Source organism: Phyllostomus hastatus, unplaced genomic scaffold, assembly GCF_019186645.2.
Source record: "Phyllostomus hastatus isolate PE091 unplaced genomic scaffold, TTU_PhHast_1.1 phas_scaffold_78, whole genome shotgun sequence".
Classification (NCBI taxonomy): domain Eukaryota; kingdom Metazoa; phylum Chordata; class Mammalia; order Chiroptera; family Phyllostomidae; genus Phyllostomus; species Phyllostomus hastatus.
Window position 1 is genome coordinate 11,064,107 of NW_025334041.1, and position 16,174 is coordinate 11,080,280.

The window sequence follows — 16,174 nt, forward strand, 5'->3', positions numbered from 1 at the left end:
TTTTAGAACATTTTCACTACTCCGAGAAGAAAGCACACATCCCTTAGTTGTCTCCCCCAAGTCCCCAGTCCCACCCTCCGGTGTAGGCAACCGCTGATCTGCCACCTGTCTCCACGGATTGCCTAGTCTGGACCTTTCACGCAAACGGAACCACATAATATGTGGGCCTTTGTGTCTGGATTCTTTTTCTTAGCATAATGTGTTCAAGGTCCACGCATGTGATGGCACGTATTAGTAAGTACTTTATTTCTTTGTATGACCAAATGATATTCCGATATACGGACATGCCATATTTTCTTTATCTGCTCGTCAGTTGATGGACTTTAGGTTGTTTCCACTTTTTGGCTGTCATGAATAACCCTGCTATGAACATTGATGGACAACTTTCTCTATGGACACGTGTTTTCCTGTCTCTAGGTCGGATAGGTAGGAGTGGAACCGCTGGGTCATAAGGTTTGTGTGTAAGTGTTTGAGGAACTGCCAGACTGTTGTTAGCCCCACCAGCAACGTATGAGAATTCCAGTTTCTCCACATCTTCATCAACATTTGTCATTGTCTGTCTTTTTTTTTTTTTTTCATAGACATCCCAGTGGATGTGAAGTAGCATCTCACTGTGGTTTTGATTTGCATTTCCCTGATAACTAGTGATACTGGACACATTTTCATGTGCTTATTAGCCATTTGTATGTTCTCTTTGGAGAACTCTCCATTCAGATCCTTTGCCCATTCTTTAATTGTCTTTCCATTATGATATGTTTTTAAAACACAGAATTTTTTTCTGCTGTGTTTTCATCGTGCAAAACAGAGGGAGAACACAGGTATAAATTGTCCATCAACAACTAGAAAATCAGAATGTTTTTCTTCCTGCATTGAAAAATCTATACTCAATTTGGTACGTGTGTTCTGTTATAGGAACTAGCAGCTGTTGTCCTTGCCAGTAAATATTAGCACATCAAAACAATGATTGTTCAGTCTAGCAGGGCAACAAACTACGGTTCTATTTAATTCTTTGTTCTCAAGGATAAAAGTTGACATTGCCCTCTTGCCATTGCTCTTTCACAAACCCTAGGGATAAATTCAAGGCCAAACTAAGGTCAATACCCACACTAGCAAAGTCATTAATCAATGCAATATGTATACACCTATTTTCAAAGTGTAGCCTTTTTTTAAATTGTTGTGTTTTGCTTGCTTTGTCTGTACCAGGTAATGCGTGGACCCACATCTATGAAGATTGACTCCAGGTTTCTCTGGGGTCCGTCAGAAGTTTATTTTTAACATGGACTGAAAAATGTCTGGTTCTAATCCACATCACTTCCAGTCTGTCAGCTCCCCTGGGGTCCCACTACTACTCGGCCTGGGGACTGCCTTCTTGCTGGGCAAACCTACTGTTCAGGGTTGAATTGTGCCCCCCTCCATGCCTCCCAAATCCCCAGTATCCTAGACAGTGACCTGATTTGGAGATAAAGCCCTCACACAGGCAGTCAAGCTAAAATAAGGTCTTTAGGGCAGGTGCTAAGTAGGGTCCCAGTCCAGCCAGTGTCCTTATAAAAAGGAGAGACTCCGACACACAAGGAAGACACTGTGCAGAGACACGGGCAAGACAGGAGCCAGAACAGGCCTCCGAAGGAACAAACAACCCAGCTGACACCTTGATCTTGGACTTCTAGCCCCCGGAACTGTGAGGGAAGTTTCTGTTGTTGAAGTACCCCCATCGGTGGTAATTTGTTACCGGAGCCCCAGGAAACTACCCCACCTGGCCGTCCCCTGAGTCCCCCTGAGTGCTGGAGCTGCGGTTGCCTTTGTGGGCGGGTGCCCCTCTCCCTGGAGGGCCTCCCTCTCCCTGGAGGGTCTCCCCTCTGACAGAAATCACCCAAACAGCACTGCCTTGAAATACAATGACTGCGCTACCTTTTTTAAGTTATGGCTGCTCTTTGAGTTTCTGTTCACAGCTATTTTCTATTCTCTTCCAAGGACTCCGACACAAGATTACGGGACGCTGGGCCAGAACCCTTCCCCTCCTCTAGCGCCACAGAGGACAACCCAGCCTTCCTTGCTGGGTCAGGCTCATCCCGCCTGGCTCCCTCTTCCCTTAGAATGAGTGCAGCTCCTCCCTTCCCCTCATCTTCTAGTTCATCAGTCCCCCAGTCATAGTGGCCCTATCTCTGAAATGGCTTTCGGATCTGGCGCCATTGTGGTCCACGACACTATCACCTCTTGCCCGGACAACCACACTAACCCTCTACCTGAGCTCTCTGCCTCCACCCTTCCACCCCTCACCCTGCCACCACATTCCATTCCATTGCAGTGACTTACTCAGTGCATTCTGTGAGGAGAGGAACTGAGTCTGGTTTTGAGCAGGTACTCCTAGTACCTGGCACATAATATGTGCTCAGTAAAGGTCTGCTGAAGGAAGAGAGGGAGGGAGGGAAGGGGAGAGAAAGGAAGTGGGGTTTATATCCTCTCGATAAACAACAAGGCTGTGTTTTTTCACTGGTCTTAGTCGAGCACGTCCTTGGGCTGAGAAAGACAGTCAATGTGAACAGAGATGTCAAATGATGTGTTTCCCCGATTAAATGATACAGCTTTCAATACATGTGGCCACCCAAGCCAGTGTCCAGAAGAGGGCCATTCGACGGGCACTGGGTGCCCAGCTGCTGTCTCCCGGGATCATCCCACGGGTTAGAATCTATCACCCACCCACCACCTCCCTGCACAGGCCCGAAGTACAAACATCCTCCTCAGGGTTTTGCTCCTCCATCAAGGCACTGAGGCTGCCGCATCTAACTTTGAACAAGTGGCCTGTACATCCTATTTCTCCATCTGTGGGACACCTACAAGCAAACCTTATCCCTCCTTTTAAAAAAATGTGCTAAAACACACCTACCATAAAACGGATCATGTTAACCATGTCTAAGTGGATGGTTAAGTATGTTCACTGTGATGCAACCAATCACCAGCATCTCCTATTTTTTTTTTACAACAAACAATAAATACCTAACACTGTGTAAAGGAATACAAGGCTTCCTAACAAGATTCCCAAAATATATACTAAATATTAAATGACGATAAAGCATCCACTTATAGGCTTCCTTTTTAAGATGCTATAGTTTTTGTGCTTTAGAAGAAAATAAAAACCACTTCCTGGAAAGGTTAAAAATCAGCCTTGGCTTACATGGTGAACCTGTCTGTCTTAAGAACGGCCCTTCCAAAGGGCAAGTCGGGTAATTACGTGTAATTTTTTTCTCCCTGATTTTCGTGAGCGCTTCTGAGGCACGTGAAAAGGGGGGAAAAAAAGTGTACTTCTCGGTCTACGCTGCTTCCATCCACCAGGCAGCCATCGCTGTTTTGTTTTCTTAGTGTTTTGAATGGTTGGGAGATTAGCACGGGTGTTTAGCAAAAAGCACAATTTCAAATTACACGCTGCTTCACGCTGCCAAAACCCTGAGCATCATCCTCTGCGCGGACGCCCGCCGGCTCCGCGCTGAGAATGGCGGCTGTTAGTCATCTGGCTCCGCAAGGCTGGGAGGTGGAACCGTAAGCGGCGTGCGCTGAGACAGGCCTTATTAGAAGAGAAGAGCGTCTCCAATGTGGTTTCCTTTTTTTTAAATCTAGTAATATCTTTTCATCAACACTGCGTGTCTCTAAATCAACATGACAAATAGACGTGCTCCCGAGAAGGAACACGTTATCCAGGGGCGTCCTCAAAAACTGATCATCGCGTTTACAAGGATGTACGCTGGTAGCATTCTGGTCCTCATTGGCCAGGGTTTTTATTTATATACAAGCTTAACCACCATAACCACATGTATGTGTGGATGTGAAAACTGCTTGAACTCCAGGATAATGCTTAGAAGAGGCTCCAGCGTAATCCCTCCCTGGCACTGGTCGCAGACTGCATTACTAATCGTGGCTTGTAGTTCACCCATCGAAGACACAGAGGTGCAGACACAGACTGATAACGGCTAAGTCCCACCCTCATCATTATTAGGAGAAAACAAAAATATTCAAATATTCAAAAGCAGATGGCTCTGCGCCCAGTGTGGAGACACTGCATTGGTATAACACGAGCTAAAATATCTCATTAAAGATAATTCAGGAGCTAGGGCCAGGGTCTATCTGGCTCAACGAGCGAACACCTAAACCCCTTTACTTTCAATCCTCAGAAGAGTAGAACAACTTAGAACTTGAATCTCAGTGTCACTCCACATTGTCCCCTAACAGTCTGTCACAAAGCAGCCTGAGAGAAAGTCTCCCTCGATGCCACCGGAAACACAGGTCTGTAGCAGATGCCTCCCTGCAGCGGTTAGAACAGATCCCTTGTTAAGAGGCTAACACACCCGTTATGTATTTGTTCATCAGTCCAGGTACATGTAGCCTAAAGCTTAATTAGCGGAGAAACCATCTAAGTGCAGATAATGCATGGGAAAGCATCAGAAAGTATGTTACTTACAAACTCATAGACAAGTGCCCCACTAGAAACCCTCACCTGGAAGCCACCCAGAACGATGCTATTAACACACGTGAGCTCTTCTCTCATACCGGCCAACCTCTCACACACGCATGCTATGCCTGGCTGGCCCTGTCAACCCCCTCCATAAAACGGAATTAAAGCTGTGTTCTAATAAAGGGAGGTTAAATTCTTCTAACGAACGACATGACAGAAAAACGCAAATATCATCTCACAACATGTAAAGAAACGTGCAATTTTGTCCTTGGACATGGTGTTCAGTCATGTTCGGAAGCGCATGGTCAGACAGACATGCCCTTGGAAACAGACGGCTATGGGGACGGGGAGGGAAGTTCAGGGTGAAATGACTCACGAACTCGGGAACGGAGAGGCTCTGGGCAGCGGGGAGCCACGGGGCCTGCCCTGAGGTCTCCCCCCTTCCCCAGACAATACTGTCTGTGGGCTTCAAAAGAAGATGGCTGAGGAGTTTAGAAAACATTATTTCTTCTTTGTTTCTTTCTTTTTTTTTCTGAGGGGGTTCTTTTTAATCATTTAGTGAATGCACAGACTGGTATATTGTTTAAAAAGTTAAAGGAAAACACTCTGGTGTGTGTTGAGAAATATTGATTCTTCCAATATTTCAAAGGGTGACAAACAGCACAAACACTTTAAGTCCGGGGGTGGGGAGCTGTTCTAACTAACACCATGACATGAGCAAAAAGCAAATTTGGCCTGTGCAATAGCACAAAACGTATTAAAAGCTTAGGGGAAAGAAGCACAAGGGGATGCAGATGTCTCGAGTGGAGTAAGATTTTCCCTCCACAAACAGCTAAAGGCAAGTAGTATCTGGGGCAAAGAAGCAGACTGGCAGGGGAACCAAAATGTGCCCAACTGGACTCCTACCAAAAGGGAGGGTTTCTAAGAGGCCACTTGCAAAGCAAAGCATAGTGAGGATTTTGGGGGGGAAACAAACCATTTAAAATATCCACACTTGAAACTTATACAAACCAGAGCTCCCCCGAGGTACAAAGAAATATCTTCTAAATTAGTCAGTCAGCACATTTTAATTTTTATTCATTATATTTTCTTAAATGTTTTGTAGTGTGTCACACACCTTATAACAACCATTTGCTGCCCTTGAACTCTGAATGCAACGCAGATTCTTTCCTTAAAAAGAACCACAGAATCTTAAGGTAGAAGATTCCTTAGAGATCCATGAGAATGGCAGTTCTCGACCCTGGCTGCACTTCAGAAACAGTTTTGGAGCTTTTGAAAAACAGAGAGGCTCAGGGTTCCACTGCAAACCAATGAAATCACCAGGGGGTAGAGACAGTATTTTTTGTAATACACTCCACAGGTGGTTCTACCTGGCTGCCAGGATTAAGAACCACTGATACAAAAGACAGACCTGCATTGCCTGATACCGCAGTCCCCGGCTGCAAGTGGCCACTGAGCACTTGAAATGCGACTAGTAGCCCTGGCTGGCAAAGCTCAGTGGATTGAGCGCAGGCTGCGAGCCAAAGTGTAGCAGGTTCGATTCCCAGTCAGGGCACATGCCTGGGTTGCAGGCCATGACCCCCAGCAACCGCACATTGATGTTTCTCTCTCTCTCTTTCTCCCTTCCTTCCCTCTCTAACAATAAATAAATAAAACCTTAAAAAAGAAAAAGCAGCTATTTAAAAAAAAAGAAATGCGACTAGTCCGAATTACGTGGCAATTGCAAAACACACACCAGATTTCAAAGATTTATTATCCAAAAAAAAAATGCAAAGTATCTCATCCACATTTTTATATCAGTTATGTGTTGAGATGATAATATTTCAGATATGTTGGGTTAAATAAAATGTGATTAAAATTAACTTCACCTGGGGTTTTTTTTTTTCACCTTTTTAATGTGGCTACTGGATCATTCAGAATTTCATACGCAGCTCACATTTGGGGCTCCCACTACTGAATGGTGTGGGTCAAGACCAATACGCTTTTATTGCAAAGGAAGAAACTGAGGCAGGGAAGCACAATGAGTTCAGGGCAGCACCCAGGGGTTCCCTCTTCCAGTCTGAGGCATCTCCTGTTGCCATAAACCACTGCATTGCAGAGCTAGGAATGGCAGAGCCCTGATGCCCTCAACCAGATTCCAACCTTTCTTTCGTCTTGCTAACTATTTCTCCTAAGATTTGGTGTTAACATCTATTTCTGTTATGGAAACACGTCCCCTCTCTGTCGTGCGCGTATTTGTGATTTGTCGTTGCAGGGTTACTCGTGAAAGCAGAACACTGAGAACGGATGTTAAAAAAATAAATCCAGAAAAGCATTAGCATAAAGAAAATGCAGAGAATGGATGAAAAGGATTATTGCGGCTTCTAAGAGGGAGATGGTCAAGTTCTAGCCTGTGAACATTTTACCATGTTGTAGTTGAATAAGCAAGCCCGGAGACCCTCAGCACCCTATCAGTCTCTGCTCAGAATTCAGAAGTCTGAACCTGTGACACCGTCTTTCCTCTCAGAAGGGCTGGTTTTCTGGACGATATTGTCATCCTAGTGAGGCAAATCAGGGTCTTCATGATGACACAGCACTCCATACCTAGGTACCCTGGGGGAAGTGGACTTTATCCTCAATACCTTCTACCCCCTGGGGTGTGGATTACTACCTGGTCATTCAGAAGCCAAACAGCATCATGGCTGACGACAAAGATGCTTTTTGTTGCCTGTGGTTTTCCCCCCATCAGGAGACCAGCAGAGAGCAAATTGCATAAAACTGGCTGAAATGTGTTATATTTGAGGAATCATACACCACGGGGCTCCCCCGTGAAGTAAAAGAATAAAAGAGACCCGCATTCTGATACAAAGCCTTCCTGCAAAGAGCTGGAAAGGAAACCTGCAGGTGAGGCCAAACCACACATATAGTAGATGCATTCAAGATTTCTACTGAGATATTCTTGTTCCCCATCCTAAACACTGTATAACTTAAATGTCATCTTAAATCAAGTGTCTGGTGCTCCGGAGCCCCCTGTGTTGCAGGCATGATTTCTATTAGCTGTGATTAGCCAAGTTTTGCCAGTCAAGCCACAGAGAGCATACTTTCAGACTCAACTCACTTCCCATGTAGTAATCTTCACCTCCAAACCCACTCGTTCCTACACACCAACCTGGGAAGATAATGAGTTACAGATGCATCCTGGGCCAAAGGACATCTGCCAGCGTGAACACACTTGTTGCTCTCTTCGACTAAAAGGAAGATTATTGATTTTAACTTTAAATGATTTTTCGGGTCTCTTCCTCAAAGAGGATAAAGAAAAGACAAGAAGTAAAGAAAGTGACTGCCTTCTTCCGAGATGGTCTTTCAGGCCATTTTTAGTTCTGCCTGCTTTTTAGTCTCCGGTGAAACCTGGATGGTGTGGTTTTAAGGGGCATGTCTAATCGTAATGGTGAAGAAGAAGAAGAATGACCTTCCAATAAGGATGTCGATACTAGAAAAATTAACATCGCAGCGATATAAGTAAGAATAATTGGAATAGAAACTGCAGTTTATATGGGTAGGGCATTCATTCGAAAGATCTGATTTTTTTTTAAATGTCTCTGAAAGGTTAGTGACCAAAGGCTTGAAAAGAGCAGGCTTCCAAAGCTATGGGTTGTGTTTCATTTGTGACAGGGACAGTGTTGGTGGCCTAGCTCGTTGGGAGGAAGACCTGATCGACCTTGAGGCAGAGACTGGGTGTCCAGGCTGTGTGCAGCACCCTTCAGTTCTGGGCCTTGGGTGAGGCAGGGAATGCCACCAGGCCTCCCGTCCTGTTCTTCCACGTGGAAAGGCTGGGCCGTGAGTGAGAAGACCTCCCCCAACTCCGCGCGACATGCGCTGCAAGCCTTTCTTTCTGTCTTGCCCTCAGAATCCCTAGGCGGAAAGGAACTCTTCCTCTCTAAAATTAGTTCAAGCCAAACACCAACATGGCAGTTTTCAATGCCTGTTAATTTTAGGGTAGAGATTAGAAATGTAAACCTTGAGGAAATAGAAGGCTGCAACTAAAAGTACATATTTTTAAAGTGTTGAATGGATTCTGGTCCATTTCTCAGAAAAGGTAATTGGCCAATACAGTGGACCTGGAGGAAAGAAATACGGAAATGCCAACCTAACATCTGATACATTCAGGAACTGGTCCTAAACCTTGTAAGTTTTATTTCGAAAGTTCCAGAGTCTCAACAGACCTTCAAATTTTTGCTCTTGTTTCTGGAACAGTGTTTTCATAACCTAGAAATTTGTAAATGCTCTCTCTCCCTCTCAAGTTAAAGTCATGATTTCTGATTCCCAACAATGCCATACTAATGGATCCTCAGAAAAAACACTAATTGCCCATTTTTTCCTAATTACAAAATGTAAGAAACTCTTTAGTGAAAATATTGAACATGATGTCATTTTTAAAGTGCCAGGGTTTTTTTTTAAAGCAATGCTACAAAACAGATAGCTTACTTAGTTTCCAAGTAGCAACACAGAAAGGTTCTTTTAAGTCTGCTTACCATCTCTGGAAGTGCTTCTTTCTCACACTTAAATATTTGAGGCTATTGCCCCCCAGTGTATTACCTTACTCCATTGTATCATTTTCTCAAATAGGATTTACAGAAATAGCCCTAGATTTAAATGTTTAAACACTAATTTATAAAAGCATTGGTTGATTCCTATAATACAGCTAGTAGTTAAACTGGACAAGATAATGAATTGACTGAGATCATTGTTCCATCTTCATCCAAGAAAGCTGCCTCTAAAAAAGGATCTTAAATTGCTGTAGAAATCCAATTTGTGAGATGCAAAGGGAGCATATAGACAGGAGACATCCGCACAATCGCAGCAATTTTGTGGCTAGCAGCAATGCTTTGAAGTGAAGAAGAAAAAAATGACAAAAATAATAAGTCCACTCACATCCCCAGTTTTAATTCAACAACACAACCAGAAGAAAACTAACTGCAAACACAGATACGAAGTCCACATCTTGGGGAGCATCCAGAAAGCATCCTCCCCACACACCCAAAATGATTTGCAGCTTAGTAAGAAGCAAATTCCAATGCTGAGGAAATAGTGCCATAAGATGGTGATACATCATTGCTAAAAGGTAAACTGTAGTAAGAAATCAGGAGACCAGGAACTTGACATCAGCACAACTAGGCATGGAAAGTTTGTGATAATTCACTGGTTTTCAATCTGCAGGTATGGGAACCTTACAAGTAGTTGTCATGAAAACCTGCAACTCACTGCCATTGAAAAGCCGCAAAGGAAAAGTCTCTCAACAAACTACCATTCATTTAACCACCTATTCAAATAAAAGCTGCAACACCACAGCGATGTAGAAGGAAAGGCGCAGTTTCCACTTTTGGGATGAGAATGTTCTAACTATCTGCTCCTGTATTAACTATGAGACCTAATTTACAGGCAATTTATGGGCATCAGCAATTTACATTAAAAAACAGCTTGAAGATGCTATCAACTGAACAAATGGGTTTTTGCTCTGAGTACAGTTGAAAAATAAAAGTCACTATGAATCAGTCAGGATTTAAAAATAATAGATCTATTTACAGTGCTACAAGCAAAGGGAAATGGGAAAATTTACAGGGAGCCACAGGTGAGTTCTTTCACTGTTTTCTTTTTAAGTTTTAGAACTAAAGTAATGGCTGTTATTCAACTGACAGCACCATTCTTCAGGGGGAATACACATCTAGGTTGGAAGGTGGAAAATAGTTTTCTTGTTAATTTTATTTTTAAGTTTTAGGTTTCTTTTTAAAGAATTCCTTCTTTATTAAAGTGACTCATAAAAGCTCACGGAATAAGGGAATTCTTACCTGACACGTAAACACGCTCACAAACATTATCTTACCCAGGAAATAAAGGTCTCATTCACACATGCACACGCACACACACACACACAACATCCCCTTCCACACAAAATGCTACCACGTCCCAGGAAGCTGGCAAAGGCAACATTACAATTTAATGCCAAATACAAACCCATTTTCTGAATTTCATCTAAGAAAATACAAGATCGGCCTCCTTTAGCCAACTGCAAAGTTCCCTTTCTGCTTAATGAGCATAATAAACATCATCTTACCATTCTCTGTAGAATAAAGGCAGCAATGTGTTGTTTCCTGCAGTCACCAAATCAAGTTTCTTTCCTTCCTTTCTTTCTAGCAACCTCCTTCACACCGGCAATATTAGGAAGAAAAAGAATCAGAGTATTTGCCTCAGTGTTTCAGACCGCAAGACTGTGAAACTAACTCTTAGTAAAAAAAAAAAAAAAAAGAACAGGTCTGGTATTCTACAATCACTTCTGCAACTCAGAGGTACCTCCTGGGTCCTCGTACCTCCTTGCCTCCCTCGTTCCCTGTGTTTCTGTTCGTAATGAGACCAATTTTTCCAGTAGCCTTAAACTCCCTAGATTTAACTGACATGGAAAATGTGACTGAAAACTTGTAGAACTGTCTAGCCTCCAACCCTACACAGAATCAACTTTGTTGCAAGTGTTGAAGAACACCTCACAAGCAGCTACTTGCTCGCTGAAGCTCCTGAGCTGCGTGCACAGCACAGAACACCAAATAGCAGTGCGCCATCTAGTTAGCGAGCGGCTCTCTCCACTCCAGAAGGGGGGACACCTTCCAGCCCAGGGAGTTAAGGACTTGTCAGGGCTCAGCTGCTCTAAAGGTCCAATTGTTTATTTAAATAAAAAAAAATAGATCACTACGGAGATAATCCACATCTAGTGGATATGGGAAAATTTAGGTTATAATGGCACTACAAACTTTTACATCTAACTTTGATTTACAAGATAAAAGCAAGTTTTAAATTAAAAGGGCTTTCTGTTAATAGAGCTTATTATTCTGAAGACGGGAATGATTTTCTTCGAAAGTTGTCCCTGGGTGCCTGCCTATTATCTTTGCCTTTCCCCCTTCCACTAATGAGCATTTATCTAAAGAGCCTGCTAATCCTCTGATGTGTGCTTCTGGTCAAAGGTAACAGTTTGAATAAAACCACTAATCACTGATCACTAAATCACCAATCATTAATCACACGTTTCAGTGTCGGCGACCCCGGGCCGTTTTTCCCTCTCGCTCTGTGCATCGCAAACAAGAAGTTTAACATCTTAGAGGCACATGGATTGCGTGGGGGTTATACCATTTCATGGCTAACTGTGAATAAATAATAAACACGGCCACGGGCTCGGGGAAGGGCTGTCAGTTAGACCCCAGACAGGAATTCCACAAACGTCTACTCTACGGCATGGCTTTCGCTTGGAAGACACGAGACCCGATTGTAACAAAACATGTGTCCTGCGAGAAACCCCCACCTCCTCAGAATATAAATTTTCCTTTGTCTAGCTTTCACCCACTCCAAACCGGAGAGCACCCAAATCATCCGCCCTCCCATCCAAAACCCTGCTAGCAGTTTATTTGATTTCTGCTGCACACACTCCCCAAGAGTTTTCACTTGTACCCCTTACGCATGTCACAGGCAGTATTTTTTTATTTCAACTGGCAGATTCGAAGTTCTGACTCGATTTAATAACTCAAGCAGTAAACTTCCTCCTTGAGTACAGAAACTTCAGGCTAAGAGAGAGAGTAGTAACACACAACAATTCATTATACTGTACTCTGGGTCCAGGGACTCACATTCCCTCACTTTGGAAACGGAACGTTTAATCTGGCTCCTTGCAACTACATTTGATTTAGCCAGCACCCTCTCTCCTCCTTCCCTGTTCTCTTAAGCAGTTGGGGAAAGGCGCTAAGTCAAATTAAACACTTGGTTTGCAGTGGGTGTGCTGTTTTCCTAAGTCACCACGAGGACACAGTATTGTCAGAACGTCTCTCTCAACGTTTCCTGAGATGCCTTTTCGGTCGGGGCTGAGCACTTGCGCCCGGAGAAGAAGGTTCGCGGGTGCCTTGCTTAAATAATAGAAAAGGGCAGATTGTGCCTGGGCGGATCAGGTACCGCGTTCCGACACCAGAAGCTCTTACCCACACTCTGGGGACAGAGCTCGCCCCAGGGAAGGCAGCTCTGAAAGGCGGAGGCGGGGCCCGAGTGATAACGGCGTGGGCGGGAGAGGGGGTGGAGAAGGAGGGGTCCTGGAGCAGTGGGCGAGAACGATGCCCCGGGAACCCGAGACTCTACAAGGACGCTGGGGGCTGCGGGTGGACAGCAGAGTTGCTTTGTCAGCATTTCCGAGCCCCCGAACCCTTGAATATCTGAAGCTGGGAATCAAACACTTACTGGCCTGCAGAATGACGTAATGGACCTGCATCCAGCCTGTGTTCCTTGACACATGTCAGAGAGGGAGGGAAAAACAAAAGTCAAACACACTCCGCGGACGCTGACGAAACGTACAAGCAGCCCACTCCGCTCCTGGCCTTGAAAGGGCATCAAGTGGTGGGCGCACACGTCCGGGGAAAGTTGGGGAGGGGGTGGCCCTCGTCTGGGACTTTCGTCTAGCGGTTACACAACCCCTTCCCCCGGACAAACGTATAGCAAAAAAGAAGCGGGATGCCGCCGCCAGGAGAAAAACACCTCCGTGGTTCCTTCGCATGTCTTGCCCCTCTAAGAACTTCGTGAAAAGTTTAAGCGGCTCCGTGGAGAATCTGCCGTAGAGGTTCCGCCGCCAGGAACTGCCACCGCGCCTCGGCGGCAGCTGTCACTTGGGGCAGCGGCGGGGAAGAGGTACAGATACCAGCGAGCACCGGACGCAGGGAGGCAGGGGCGGCTGGAGCAGCGAACGCAAGCGGAGCCTCGCCACTGTCGAGCCCTCCGCGCCCGGAGCCCAAGGCAAGTGCCCGCCGGGAGCCAAGTTCCCTCCTCGGGCGCGCGCCCACCAGCTGCGGCGGGCAGCCCCGCGGGAGAGGTGGCAGCAGCAGGCCCAGCACCCCGGAGGGGGCGAGCCCCCGCGCACCCGCCTGTCCACCCGCTAGGTGACCCGGCGTCCTCGCCGCGCCCGCTGGAAGTTTGCAAACTTTCTCCGGGGATCCGCCGCATCACGGGGAAGTTGGGGACGCGGGGGAAGGTTCCTGGCTTGCCATCTCCGCTGCCGCCGCCGCTGCCACCGCTTGACCGCACTTCTGGAGGGTTCCGCACCTTGCCAGGTCTCTGGAGGCAAACACACACCCCCGATTCATAACTGTTCCCCGTGTCAGGGAAACACACGCGCGCTCCCACACACGCACGCACGCCGGGCGGACACAGCGCTCACTCCACGTTAGCGTCCCTCCAGTCGCACGGCGCGGCGGCCACGGAGACGCGCTCCGGGATGGACGCGGCGTGGGGTCTCTAGGGTGGCCTCAGGACACAGCACAATTCCACAGTCCACCAGCGTTTGGGGCCGGACTTCCCTCTGGTCCGCCAATGTGTTTACAAAACACAGATCACCCTCCAAAAAATGCATCGCATCTTCCCTACTCCTTGCCCTGTGACCTGCCCACTGGACCAAGTAACCTCTCGGCGGCTGCCGAGAACCAACCCCTGCCAACAAGTACGCTCCGCAGATGGCTCCCTCGGCAAGTGCAACAAAAGTGGCTAAATGCAAAAGCCCCAGAAGTGGCCCAGCCGTATTTTTAGGAACTTACCAAACAAGTGTGGAGAAGGCAAGAGCAGAGCCCGGGTGAAGGGACCACGTTGGACTGAGCAAAGATTACAATACATTCTATTTAGAGTGCATTACATCACCCCCCCGGTGACGTCACGTGGGATTCCTGAACTTCTAAATCATTGCGGTCCGCGGGGGAGGGAAGGAGGGGCGGGGCCGGAGCGCCAAGGGGGCGGGCCCCGCCCCGGCCCCGCCCCGACCCCGCCCCAAGAGCGGACCCTGGTGCACCCGCTGGAGAGCGCGTGTTGGCAGGCGGCGGTGGCAGCGACAGCGCAAGCAACAGCTTGCAGAGCCCAGCGCCGTGTGACACGGCTCCCTGACATTAGTGGTGTGAGTCAGCTTGGAAACAATCCTCAGGGTTTCAGACAGGACCGTGGAGGAGGGGCTGTCCTGCAAGGAGGGCCTGGAAGCGTTCGAAAGGTGCTAGGATGGGGGTAGGGGAGAGGTGGCGACCGGGGTCCTGAAGGGCACGGAAAGACTTTCCGCGAACACAAATTCAGGGCGCTCCACTCTCCCCTCGCCAGCAGATGTCCAGCTCCTTTCTGCCTGCGACAGTCCTGACCTCATCACCGTGCTCCCTGCATCCTGGCTTCTCGGAGCGCTGGCTCATGGACCTTCTACCCGCCCCCCACCCCACCTCGCACCCAAGGGAGTTCCAATATTGTGCACACTCACGCGGAATACACAGACCCCACCCTTTCAGAGACCCCTGCTCCGTGCTTCTGGGGAGCTAGAGGAAGCGTTGCTCCTGGGGGCGAAAGGTGAATCACAGCCAGAGCCAAGTGATGAGCCTGATTTAGATGCAGCGTCAGAGCCGGAAGGGCCCTTGGCGATCACTTCCAGAGCCTAGTCTGTGACTCGCCCCAGCTCACAGCCTGGCAAGTGGCAGCGCCAGGGCCGGTGGCAGGACCCAGGCGCCTGGTCTGCAGTGTCCTCCTGACAGCTCCCCGAGAGAGAAGGAGCCTGGCGTCTTCAGCCTTGGCCGGCCACCATCACCATGCCCAGCTTACTGTCCATTCACATGCTCTCCCTGTGAGGCGGACTGCATGCAGGGCAAGGCGCCAGCTAAATTCCAGCCGTTATCCCTGAGCCGCTCACACTCCACGAAGCACTCACACCCACGCGAACTCCCACGTTCGCACAACAACCCAGCGGGAGAAGTAGGGCAAGTGTTATAATTATCCCCATTGTACAGGTGAGCTAAGGCAGACTCCGGGAGGCGAGGGGGGCTGGCTGGCCTGAAGTCCCTTGAGCTAGTGGCGGCACTGGCACCATCCCAAGCCCTGTTTGCAAAGCCCAGACCCCAGCCCGGCTCCCTTCTAGAACTCCCTTCTCCCGGGTGTTTGGTGGTGAGAGCCTCTGCTGAGGATGTGTTGGCTGGGAGTCGAAGCTTTGCTTAGGAACAGTTTAGCCCCATTAACTAACAATAATTATTCCTGACATTTATGTAACATTTGACATTTATATAGCACCTCTCATCCCAGTGCATCATAACCGTGACTGCGCAGTTTGCCAGAGAATCATGACGGGACTGGCTCGAAACCGTAGTGTTTGGCCTGGATTGTAACATACTTCTGGGCCGGTTTTGACATAATATATGGAAGAGCTTTGTGTTTCCTTTCTGTTTTTCAGTGTTTAAACAACTCCCTTCCCTTCGGTGTTCCCTGGGACCGTACGGACGGAGGACTGGTCGTTTCTCACTGCCTTATTCAGAACTCTTCCCTGAGTTTTCTATTTGTTTTTTTTTTTTCCACACAGAGCCCTGAAGGAATTTGCAAAAGAAGGGCACCAGTCCTAACTTGAATCTTAACCAATAAAACTTTTAAATATGACAGCTCAATTACATGGGTGTATGGAAGGAAGCAGCGGCGTACCAAGGGGCAGCCCTCGTGCCCACGTTCCCACTCAATTCCCAGGGCAGCCCTTTCCACCTGAAGCAGGTATCTGCCTCCACTCCTTCTCCCTCAGAGCGAAAGGGAGCCGGCAGGAGAGCCAACGTGAAGCAGAGAGGGGATGCAGCTCCATCTATTAGAGCTCCGCCTGAGAGTTTATCTTTCTTTTTCTCCGGCTGACGAGTGGGACCAAAGGAAGAGAATGGAGACTTGAATAAGCAAAGCCCATGT

General features: G+C 47.3%; 1 protein-coding gene across 1 annotated transcript in view; it reads right to left on the bottom strand.

Moving 5' to 3' along the window:
* The window catches only part of CREB5 (cAMP responsive element binding protein 5), a 384,506-nt gene extending 370,439 nt beyond the window's left edge, over nt 1–14,067 (bottom strand). The window contains exon 1 of the mRNA XM_045828303.1: nt 14,032–14,067. The gene's annotated coding sequence lies outside the window, so the exon portion shown is untranslated. The remainder of the gene's footprint in view (nt 1–14,031) is intronic.
* Between the last annotated feature and the right edge of the window lie 2,107 nt (nt 14,068–16,174).